Raw genomic sequence first — 13,022 nt, forward strand, 5'->3', positions numbered from 1 at the left:
CCGACCCTTTGCTTGGAGAGCGGCTCTTTTACTTCCTCTTCTTTCAATGCCAAAGGAAAAACAACAGAGGAATCGCCGTACACGCACTGTTCCGCAGCAGCAAGCACGGCACAAGGAGCGTGAGAGCGCTAACAAAGCGCTTCTGTAGCGCTAACAAAGCGCTAACAGAGCGCTCCTGAAGCGCTAACAGAGCGCTGCTGAAGCGCTGACCGAGCGCTACATCACGCGCTGGGAAGCGCCATGCATGATGCTCACGTAGCGCTAACTTAGCGCTCCGCTGTATGTGTGAACCGGCCTTTACGGTACAATGTATAAGTACATATTCTAAAGAAACACTGTTTTCAACAACAACAGAAAAAAAAAAAAAAAAGAGGAGAAAGGTGAAAAAAAAGGGGGGGGGGGGCAATCGACGGCCGCGTGGGCTAACGCGTCTCAGCTCGTAGCGTGGAAGCTTTCGCTGCAGAACCTTCTGTTTTCGGTTCCCACCCCCTGCCCGTTTCGATCTAGATGAGTTTCGTACCGGTACGTGTCCGTGTAATCACTACGGCGTGGTGCACGTTAAAGAGCCCGGGTTAGCGGTTGCGCTGCACTGACTAAATTTCTAATCTACAGCACCCGTTGAGGCGTACCAACTTCAAGGTTGTCTAAACATACAAGCAACACAATTTTCCTCCGCACCTCTTTTCACTTTAGCAGAGCGAACGCTGGAGAGGAGGCGACCCCCTTTCCAGCGTTCGCTCTGTTGTAGTAGGAAGAGGTGGGGCGAGCAATATCTAGACTTCGAGTTTGTTATTAAGAAAAATTGTATGGTTAACAGAAAGCATTTTTTGAAGGAACTACTTTTATTTTCAGAATAACATGGGCGACTATATACTCCTTGTCACATCAAGAAAAAATAAAGTTTTGCACATTATTTATGATCTGTATGAAGTAGCTTTTTTACAAGATTTGGCGGTCGAAGGAAGAAACGAAGCTTCTGCCACCTAAATCATCTACACCCTAAGAAATACCTGCGTGTCTACTTACACACAAAACACTTGAAGAGTCAATCTCTGCGATCTACGAAATCAGCTCAGCGAATGATGAGGCGGAACATCTGTTTAGACATCAAAATTTAGTCTGCGCTGTGGTATTACGCAATGCAACCATGACAATTTTCCTTGCGTAATGCCACAGCGCAGACTTCATTTCATCATTCGCTGAGCTGATTTCGTAGATCGCAGAAATTGGCTCCTTGAGTGTTTTGCGGGTAAGTTGACGCGCAAGCATTTCTTAGAGTGTACGTCTAAAAACAACAACAACGATATAAAGTTAGTTCAGGATGCACCTTCATATATCTTAATTTAACACTACCGTTCCACGAGGAGCCTGATCTCTTTTACTGAGGTTCTTGAGGTGATTGGGAGTATAGGTGTTTCGGTGGCGCCCTCTCGCGGTACCTACCCGTGATATCACGACCAGGATTACCAGTTACGAAAGCACGGTGGGAGCTTAAAGCGGCGTTGCAACGATTTTCTGATTTTGGCCAATTAACTGCGGGAACACGATGTCACCTATGGAACGAAGAACAGAAAGATCTATTTTCTTGCGCAAACTAATTTTTATTAAAAAAATAATAAAAATATCAAAGGTTAAAGTGTTACTCAACTCTCACGTCGTCTTTCGAGTGACATACCCAGGGGGACCACCTGGCTTCTTGTTGACTTGTCTAGAGATTTCAGCCGCTTTCTTCGCGATTGTCGACTTCCAAAGGACTAGCATCGTCGAAGGTTTCGGCGAGCAATCGACAAAAAAGAGTTTGCCACAGTGCTGACGGCTAGTGTAGCAGAGGAGGGGGACAGGTTTTGTTGACTTCCATGTGTCCCCCCGGGATGTGTCAGCGTAGTTCCCGTAACAGCTGCGCTGCTGCAGATCGGCAAATAACTCGTTCTTTCCTTTGCGATTACGCGGCGGAATATCACTTTTGCGGGGCAATGTGACGTGTATTTTAAATTTTTTTTGTCACTTGTGCCTGGTTAAAAAATATAAAAATACAAACTGCAAATGTTTCAACATTAGAATCGTTGCATTTAATGCATATAAAACTACAAACTGAAAAATCGTTCAACATTAAAATCGTTAAGGAGTCATCGCATTGTAAATGCGACAGCATTTTATTCAATTACTTATAAATTACTTACTCAACAATTACTTTGTCTTTTGATTACTTAGCAATTACAGAACATAAGCAAAAAAACTAATCATTTTGAGTCGTTTCCTAGATGAGTTTCTTGGCTGTTGACTGAGAGAAAGAAATATGGATCTAATTACGAGGTAAACAGTGACACAATGCACCATTTCGCTCGTTCTTATTGCATTATCAATTCACAAAAACAAATAAACTATGGTTACAAAAAGAAGCGACAGTGGATAAAGAAAACAAAAAAAAAAAAAGAAAAAAGCTGATATGATGCGTGATCGTCTCCCAGCAATGGCCTCGAAACGTTAAAGTAGCGAATTTAATCATAACCCGATTCAAGTTATCATGACCCGAAACCGCCTATAAATCAGTCCAAACGACATTTATTTTTCTGTCAGCTCACCTTTGAAATCCTTAATTAGAAGAAAGCCTCCAACGATCTATACTTCAGTGAAGTGTTACATAACTCGAAATAAAAGTAAAACAAAAGAACAAGAAAAAGAAAGCGTATACAGAATGTTTGGGTGTCAGGTGTTATCTGCCGCCAGAAGAGAGTAATTGAAGCAATTTTTGCTCGGGTGGCATTACGACATTTTTCAGCTATGAATCGCCGACTGATTTCCAAGCCCGCTTATGCTTACAAAGCGGCCTGTTCACTTTAAGCGGCCAACTGAAAAGAGGGCTGGCCGCATCGGCGGCAGTTTTACAACAAGAAGAGTTCAGATTACAAGCTGTAACACCAGGCGGCCGACTAAAACTCTAGAATTTTCCAAGTGACTATTTTGGTGTAGTGAAAATTGATATATTAGAATAGTGGAGACGTTCGCCTTTGTTTGCGGGTTTCTCTCGGTATCTGCGGAAAGTGGGTGTTGTTCATAAATGAAGCGAACAGAAGCCGGAACTACCCTATCCAAAAGAAAAAAAAAAATCTTCATATATAATTTGTTTTATAAACATATCAGAATATATAAATAATAAATAATACATAAGAATACTTACTAGACAAACTTTATAGAATAAGTGTCACACACACACACACATACACACACACACACACACAAAAAAAAAAGAAAACCGTAGAATTAAGCTGAAGGCTCAATGTTTTGGCCAGTGGGCTCCGGTCGAAATTAACTTGGCTGCAATAAAATGTAATTTCATCGCGTTTGCAGATAGGAGATGGAGAATGGAAAAAGCGACTCTGCTTTTTAGGGGAAAAAAAATCCGCGCCGAAGGTTCGGTTATTTAAAGCTACAAAGACTTTAAAAAGATTCCGTGATGTGACGACGCCGAAACGTGACATCACGTGAGATGGCCACGTGGTTGGTCTCATGTGCCGTCACGGTGTCACAAAGCGACTAAAGTGGTATCAGTGACGGGGTCACGTGGTTAGTGTCACGTTCGCACGTTTTGCTGACAGTTAACGTGACCACCGTCTCGCTGATGACGTCGTGCTGACTACGATCACGTGACCGCTGTCCGCTAAAATTGGACCGGGGATACGTCGCTTGACAAAATTTAGCACTTTCGCAACCCGCTTCTCCAACGCTACATTTGGCGGGATGCAAGTCCGCTAGTTTTGACGTACAAGTGACGATTTCTCGTCGCATTTTCCTGCGGGATCCAAGCCCTTGAACGCGTTAAAACCACGCACCGTGACATTGTTTCTCAGTTAGCGAAACACCGCTATAGCGAAAGCGCAGCGGTCGTTATAAGCGAGGTTCTCCCGAGTCAACCACGGCGGATAAATGGAGGCCCGCGAAGCGTGAAATGTGCCGGTCCCCAATTGGTAACGCCCGGGAGTTTTCTGCGGTTGCGGTCACCGAAACAATTCGTGTCCCTGCGAAGAACGGGGATCGGCGCACGCAGCACACTGCCTCGAGAGATTGGAGACCATTTATCAGAAAGAAAAATGCGGCGTATCGCGCGTTGGGGAAACTGCGCGCCAGAAAATTTGAAGGTAACTTTTCGCGGGGCAGAGTGTCTTCTCCTCGATGCGGCTCATCGCTCGGAAAGTAGAGCGAAGTGTCCGAGGTAGGCTTCTTAAGTTAGAGGCGAATTCGAGAGTATTTTTATCCCGTGAATCTGAGTATCACGTTCGTTTGCCCCGAAGACGTAACTAATGCGAAAAAAACACGAAAAACCTCCGACCAGCCGTTACGCCATTCCCAGGGCTTAAAGTCTCCCTCCAATCTGGGGGGGGGTTTCCTAGCTCGAGCACAGGTAAAGGCCCCCGAAAACAGAAAAAAAAAGGGGGCTGGGGGCTCTATTTATGTTTCTTCGATAGCATTATTAAACCGACACTTCTACAGCTTATTTCTACAGCTATGCATTATTTCAATTTATCCAGGACTTGTCATCTCTGTTTCCCAAGCACAGGACTAAGACAGAGGAATCTTAGGTACAACGGGGGGTCTCAGACCCCCGCCAAAATTGGAGAAGGGTCCCCGGACCCCCTGAGACCCCCCAGACTTTAAGCACTGGCCATACCCAGATATTTCGATAGCCAAGTGCGTGTCGCTCGTATGGGCAGCACGTGCAATGCACCCGATCTCACTAACCATTCGGCACACGCGTGACGCCGCCATAACTTTAGTTCTCAGGAGGCAGATGGCTGTGTCAGAGCCGTATACGTAGAAAGTTTGACCATTCGTTGGAAATTAGGAGGCGAATGGGGAGGCGCCATTGGTCGAAACCGGGCTGAGCGTGTATGAGGGCGTCTTCACAAATTCGATTGTGGCCAGAAATAATACCCAGCGGTGGTCGCGAGAATCAAACTTAATGAGTGCGTCGGAGTAACTCTCGGGGACTGAAAATATTGTGCACGTGATGTTTCAATCACGGTCATCCAAAATCATGGTGGAAGAGTGCGAAGGGCCGAAAATCTGCCGCCAGAGCGGTCACATTCTGTCCGGGAAAAACACAGTTGAGCGGCACATTCGTTTCTTGCATCTTTCTTTATGATCATGATCGAAACCATCACGTGCACCCTATTTTCAACCAGGAAGGGTTACTACATTTAAATCTTACGCGCTTAATAAAATGATTAAAACTGTGTTCGTTACCACCACTAGGAGATTCTTTTCGGCTTCTTTCTGGTGGGCTGTCAAGTCCCTTTCTGCGTTTGGGGAATCTGGTGCACGCCCTGGGCCTGACCGCGCCTCCCATTGACCAGACTCTCTATACACGGCTATGGGCCGTGATTGCGAGGGATCATGCCATCTCGTGCTCTACACAAGCAGAGCTCCAGCGAGGTTTTCACACGTGCAAAAATACTATAGTATTCTCGATGCAAAGCGGCTGCGGTGGCGTATTCAAACTGGTTGGTGAGATCGGTCTATTGCAAGCTCGCCAGGCATACATACACCTTTCCATAAAAGCGTACGAGGGCGCGTTCATTGCTGTGTTTGTGTGTTATACACGTGCACTTTCTGGCCGGCCACAATAGACCTTTTGCTGAATTACCCAAACACCGAAGAGAATGTTGGGAACGTAGGTACACGCGCTGCACGTGCTCGCCTTCTCTATATGAAATATTCGAAGTGAATAACCAAGGTAAAGCGTCTGTGGAATGCGCGTGCAAAGGGCCAATTGTTTTAGATTTTTGCTTTCGAACAGTTAGAACTGAAGACGCCTGCACGCGTATACCTACATTCCCGGCACTCTTTTTGACGCTTGGGTGATTTGGCAAAAGGTCTATTGCGAACGAGCGCTGGCTGGACTCTGATTTATCACGAGCGGACTGTGCTTTTTGTAAACAATGGAAACGTGTATATATTATTATATTTCCCCGCACTGGCACCAGCCGTGACATCTTTTTTTGACATTTATAAAAATAGCAAAAGTGCGCGTGCATAGCTTTGTTAGGCGCTGAATGTGCGCGAGAGCGGAGATTCCGCAAACTCATCTTTTAACGTCACGATCCGGGAAGGAGGGGCTTCAGCGGTACTTCAAATGATTTTTTGCAGCCTCTGAGCACCAAATTGAAACAAATAATCTCGATATTCGTAATCCTGGAAGCCAAATAAAGACAATTTAAGTGTTTTTCTTCAAACACAGAACCGTTTCAGTTTAAGAACCGTTCAGACAGTGCCGTTTTCTTACGTTGCGTTTTCTCATGGGAACGTCTTCTTAAAGGAGCGGTGCAACGATATTCAATTCGAATGTTTTTCACTTTGCATGAGCTTACTGGCACTAGTGGGGCTCAAGGATAGTCGCACGCAACGCCACTGGCCAAGAAACTCGTTTGTTGCGGTGTAATTTCAGGGACAAAAGCCAGTGTTTTCGTGCAATCTCTTCTTTGCAAAATATGATGACGTAACGTGGGGATCGCAGTACACCCATAAGACGATATTTGAATGCGGTTGACAGATTGAACCCAAGCATTGCGTGGGCACTCGATTTGGACTCATGATAATTACTAGCTCGAGAAGCAATCGGGTAGTGGCCCGTGTCCAGTCGCTGCAACGACGACAATAGCCAAGCCATAACAATGTCTAACTCAGCGCGTGTCCTGTGCTTTGCCAACCCCAGCGCGTGACTATGATCAACATTGGCGGCATATAATCGGCTCCAGATCACGTGGCCGCTTGTTCTGGCTGCGAGTTGAGGTGCTGAACGGTGTTCGTTTTTCTTCAATTTTTTTCTGGAACTTTTATTGCGTGGGGCGAAAAACGAACGGGTGTTTCACAGGTCATTAACGTCAGGGATCCGTCTTAAGCGGTATTTGCACAAAGTACAAAAATCGTTGCATTGCCCCTTTAAAGCACAGTCGCGTTTGAAAGCGTTCAAGTCCATTTGACTGCGTTGCGGCTGCGAGAAACCAGGGGCCCTATGTCGCGCTTTTTGGACTCCCACGGCGACTAGGGTGAAAGAAGTGACGTCAACAACGCAGCAAACGCAGATTGGATGTTGATTGGTGAGAGTCGATGATGAAGAATTTCCGAAGAAGAAAATAAAGCTCACTTTTCCTTTGTTTTCTTCGGCGGAAATTCGTAATCAGCTACTCTCACCAATCAACATCCCATCTGGGTTTGCTGCGTCTTTGACGTCACTTCCTTCTTCCTAGTCGCTGAGGGAGTCCAAAAAGCGCAACAGAGGGCCCCTGAACATCTCTGCTTCTTATGTCGCGTGTAAAGCTACTCCTTGATTTGTATTCCACGCCTCATGCGCAGGACATATATAGAGTTAACTCGCTTTTTCTTTTTCTTTTTTTTTTGGGGGGGGGGGGGGGGGGGGATCGGTGGTGGGCTAGCGCACACTAGCTGGGAGCACGTGCAGCGAAAGCTCGCGCTGCAGAACCCAGAGATCCTGGGCTCAATCCCCACCCCTGCCCGTTTCGACCTGGATGAGCATTGTACCGGCGTGCGGTCGTGTATCACTACTGCGTGGTGCACGTTAAAGGCCCCAGGCTAGCGGTTGTACTGCACTGGATAAATTTCTCATCTACAACGAGTGACTCGTCGCATCTTTGAAATGGCTGACCAACTACAAGCTGTCTAAATATCCCCTCAGCCCCAATTATTATTATTCGTTTTTTTTTCTCAACGAAACGTAGTCAAGCGTTCTCAAACGCTCCCAAAAGCAACTGCGCGTATGGGCCTCAAGCGTGTTTCACATGCAGCGGTTTTGGCCCTAGAGCGGCGCGATTTCTGCCGTCGCGGCGCTCTGGCCAGCACCAGCGGTCGAGCGGCACGAGCGCCGCGACGGCAGAAATCGCGCCGCTCTAGGGCCAAAATCGCTGCATGTGAAACCCGCTTTAACGTTTCGAATCACCGAGACATCCGTGTTTCGTATGGAGCGTGGCAGCCTATTCAAGGAGTAGCTTCGCACGCGACTTACGATTCACGGATGTCTCGCTGACTTATAACTGTCCGTGACAAGAGCTGTAGTGGAAATAGCAGTGACGGCGCCGTAAGGAGTTTGCGCGTTGACGGCGCGTAGTGGTGCTGTAGTAGAATCACCCAGCAGAGCGCTCCGTCGTCGAAGAAGCCTCCCGTAGGAGTTCCCCCCCCCCCCCCCCCCCCCCCCCCCTAGCTTGGGCTTTTCTCCATTCTCACAATGAGGAACAGTTGGAATTATGCAAATACATGTTGTAATATTATCATTTCTGCGTCGGGACTGTGCGCCATCCTTTCCGGCACCGCTATCCCTTAAAGTGTGTCACAAAACACACAACCCCCCACACACACTCACGCACGCACGCACACACACGTACACATCACGACACTGTTAGCGCGAACACGACGTCGGTGCATTTTCGTATTTGACTTCTAAATGGTATTAGCGAGCACGAAATTTTATCTTGCAACTTGGAGGACATTTCTTGGTTTCAAAAAGAAAAACTGAAAAAACCGGCGATCGCTTATTCGCGCGAACAGTGTCGCGCTCTGTACACATACGCGCGCGCACACACGCGCGAACACACATACACACACACACATTTTCTCTCTCTCTTTCTTTCTCGACAGATACAAGGCGAGCTATTCAATAGTAATATCGTGATAAAACATAATGTAAGAAAATATTCAATAGCGAGTATTAGTAGGTCATAATTTTTATCACAATGTGTGTAATTAAAAAAAAATATGGAGGACACAAACGACATGCGTATGGGGTTCCAGAAGCATACACGAGTACAAGTTTGAGCAAACCAGTTTGTATGCCGTCTCAGTTCTTTTGATAGTGTTCAACGTATGATAGGTACCACGAATGTGGGCTATTGAATTTAACTTTGATATGTATATTTTCGTAATCACTGCACACAATGCACGACACCAGTAGCTATTTCGTTTATGTTCGCAAGATAAAGAAAAAGAAGGTTGCGTCTTTAACACGTATAATGTCTTCACTGTGTGCCTATTCGGCTATGTTTCTGCATTCATTTTAGAAGTCAGGCGATTAAAAAGCTAGAAAGATGAATACATTTATAAGGCTCGAAGCTTTTCGCAACATGTATCGATTTGTTGGCCACTAATACATAAAATTATTAATATTTGACTTATTAACTTTTCCCGGTCCATTGTTTTTATACTTACCTTACTCAACCTCTCTCTCTCTCTCTCTCTATATATATATATATATATATAGAGAGAGAGAGAGAGAGAAAGAGAGAGAGAGAGAGTGAAGCATTGCCTGAGCAAGTGATGTCCGGTTTTTTTTTTTCTGTTTTCTTCACACATATTTGAAAGTCTCACTAAACTATACTAGCTGAACTAACCTTATCGGTAAACTTTGGTGCTCTTTAATATAGGGTCTTTATAGAGAAAAGCAAAAAAGCACCAATGCCATGTTCGCTCCGAACGAGTAGTGAAGTGCATGCAATGATCACCCTAAACGAAACAACAATTAAAACAAACACCTTGTGTATTACATTAGTGATAGGGTTTGCGTATATAAAGCGGAAAAACACGGTGCATGTAGACATTACAAGATACACGGTAACAACCCACCGAGGAAACCATCAAATTTCAAACATATACGATATTGTGATAGTTGCAGAATATGTATATATTCAAATAAAAAACAAAACAAAACATGCTTTTTGCAGCGTATGATAGATTGTCAAGCTCCATCGCATTTACTGCCCCACCTTTTATCTACGCACTTTTTTTTTAAGGGCAAACGAGAAGTTATTGAAGAGACACTCATGAATGATCAGGTGATTTTGAAAATGTTCGTCGCACCCTGCCGATGTTTTGGCCAAATGTTATTTATTTATTTATTTTACTTCAGATTTGCGTATTCATTGCTGTTCGTGGGAGAGCGACGTGAAACAGCGACGGCGTTCATTCGAGCTTCGACTGCCTGTCCACCTGAATAACCATGCAGGCCTCCGTCTAGGCGGGAAGCAGTGCGTGTTGGTCTTTGAGCATTTATTATTAATGCGAAGACATTAACTGTCCCTTTGAGAGAAGCCGGCGCACTGTCAGCCGTCAGCTCACAGTGCGATTGCACTGTCAGCTGACGGTTAAACAAAGCAAAATATATACGCAATTATCTGACTGCCCATACATGAGGCTGTCGAAACGTACGTCGAAAATGGGATAATTGCTTGTGATCCCAATTCAATAAAGTACAAACTCTATCGATAGCAACAATGACCGAACATTGTTGCAGACATCTAAAATATATATTATTAGGAACCTTTTTTTTAATGGTTCGGTGTCCTTAAGTAGTCATACAAGAACACGTATGGGCACACGCAGTGCCGCGTAAAATATATCGGGTCAATAAAAAGCTAATTGTGAAGGTCGGTCTTTGTCGCCCCGGAGCGAAAGGGCATTAAAGAATGTGCGAATAAGCGATCATTGTTTAAACAAAGCGTGTTTACGAAAAGTCTGCTACGCGCATGCGCGTCACAAAGTGTGCCTTTGGAATCTTTATAAGATATTAGCGGGATATTAGCAGCAAGGCGCGAAACGCGCAGTCACGTGAAACTTTCATAGCACTGGATTGGCTGGGACTACTCATAGCGTACGTTGAGGTTCATCGTAAAGTGAAACGTAGCATAGCAGACGCATGTCCTGCCAAATTGGAGTGGCTTCTCCTGAGCATGAGGGCTAACGGTTTGTCAAAGCCCCCTTCGTGGGATCGAAGATCCAAGGCAGCATTGATACCACCGCGTTGGCTCCCGAGAAGGGTGCTTCGCCGCATAAAGAGCCGTACGCAGGAGAAGCCGCCTCGAAGGACGAACCGTCACGGGTATGAGTGCGTACCGTCTGGCTTTTAAATACGCGGTTGATTTCTCGCCGGAAGCTGCTAGCTCAGATTTCGCGTGAATCCGTTGTGCGTCGCGGCCTAGCATAGTGGCTGGGAGAGTTGGTTTATTCTACCAGCTGAACAACTCCTGCGCCGGAAACACTGCGCCTGTTCACTTCGCACGCGTCGCGTGTCGACGACACGTTATGATCGAGCCGTGCAACGCTGTGCTCACCGGTCTCCCTCAGTCTTCGCATTTTCAGTGCCACAAGAGAAACAAAACGAAAGAAAATATCGACGAGGTAACGTTTCAGAGGCAGTGGCCCGTGCCAGAGAGACGGACATTGAACTTGGGCGTCGGTTGTTTTTCTCATAAAATGCACTTCCGCATATGAAGGTTTAATCGATGGATCGAAATAATTCAGCTGCACTTCCTTTGGAATGCAGGGGGTTACGAGCTAAATCTCTCATGTGATCGCGCACACGAGGGGTTGGCAAGGGGAGCCGCCACTCAGGTGAAGGTTACTGAAGATGAATGGTCGCGCCTGGGACGGGTTAAAAGCAGGTGAGCGAAGGGAGTGATCTTGAAAGAAAATAAGTCATAGGTCGATTATCTGTGGCGTTTGCAACACAGAAAAAAAAAAAGAAAAACGTTTAACGATATATCCACACATTGCAATTGCACGTTTCGCCGATAGCGGAACATAATACTCGTTCTATTTGTCTCGGAGAAAGAAGCAATCTGTATCGCGATTTAACAAATAGAAAAAAAAAATCAATCAACAAAGCTTAAAAAACAATGCGCAAAGATTTTTAATGTAGAAATGACAAAAATACCAATATACGTCAAAATGAATCCAATAAAATATTTGCGCGAAAACGCATTTCTTCCAAAAGTATTTTTATTCCGAATTGCTAAACGACTTTGTTAAATAATTAAGTGAAACAAACAAAATAATATTTGAAACATTTCTCGGTTTCAACTTCTTTCTGACAAATATTTTCGGCAGCCCTAGTGCAATCTCTGAGCGACTAATCTTACTCAACGAAAGTTCTTTATGAAACAGTTAATGTTGAAATATAATTCGACAGTCCAAGAAACGTAAATTATTCATGACGAAGCGATTCTAAGCTTCTAAATTCTAACAAAGCCGTCCTTCGACTCCACTTTACTCAACAAGCAAACACATATTTCTCTTTTTTTTTTTGCAACTTATTTAAACGCTAATTATTCTGATAAAGATCTTGCTTAGCTTCGTCTACAGATTCTATTATTCGCAAGTTAGATACCTAAGCAATAAAAAAATCCCCATCACGCAAAAAAAAAAAGTAAATGAATAAAAAAAAAGTGCCGAAGATGTTTAGCTTGCGGCTTCCGGTCGAAGAAAAGTGGCTGCCAGCATCTTCCGCGTTCTTTGCGTGCTGAAAAAAAACAAATCAAAACAAGAGGAGAGGTTTAAACCGCGCGTCGCCTCATTGGAGGAGCGGGGAGTACGTTGACCAATCACGTGAGGGAGGAGGAGGAGTCATTCCTTCGATCCCACGCGAAGCTCCTCCCCCCTCATCCCGCGCATCGGAATGAAGGAACCGGCTCCCGAAGAAAGCTCCTTCCGTATCTCTGGACAGGAACAGGTGAGTGGAATCTATCAGATGAATCCAATTAACAACCACTCAGCTGCACTGAATCTTATTTGTGACGAGACATAGCTGCAGCTCTAACATTAGCGTTGTCCGATTCAATATATTGTCCGTAGTAGAATTTCAGCGAGATTCGAGTTCTGGCAACATAACAAACAACTCAAGGGACAGTTCTGGTGGTCGAAGTGCACTTTAACCTTTGTTAGTTTGTTTGCTTTCTTATTAACAATAAATCATTTTCCAAATTACCTGCTAGTACTTTCTGCGCACGTAATATTTTTTTTTTTCTCCTTCGAAAGTGCTATTCAGGAAAACAACGTTAGGCAAAGTGCAGAAAGGTATCTTGACGCCTTCGCGTACACAGAAACATTGCATTACAATAACACGAGAAAAAAAATAGTAAAACACGTTCTACCTTAACAATACAATCTTAATTGTTATCGTAAAAAAAAAACACTTTCACCCTTTCAGGATGAAACCAGCACTTGGGTTCTCGATAGAGGCAATC

This window comes from Ixodes scapularis, unplaced genomic scaffold (assembly GCF_016920785.2).
Source record: "Ixodes scapularis isolate PalLabHiFi unplaced genomic scaffold, ASM1692078v2 PGA_scaffold3__209_contigs__length_174095766, whole genome shotgun sequence".
Lineage (NCBI taxonomy): Eukaryota > Metazoa > Arthropoda > Arachnida > Ixodida > Ixodidae > Ixodes > Ixodes scapularis.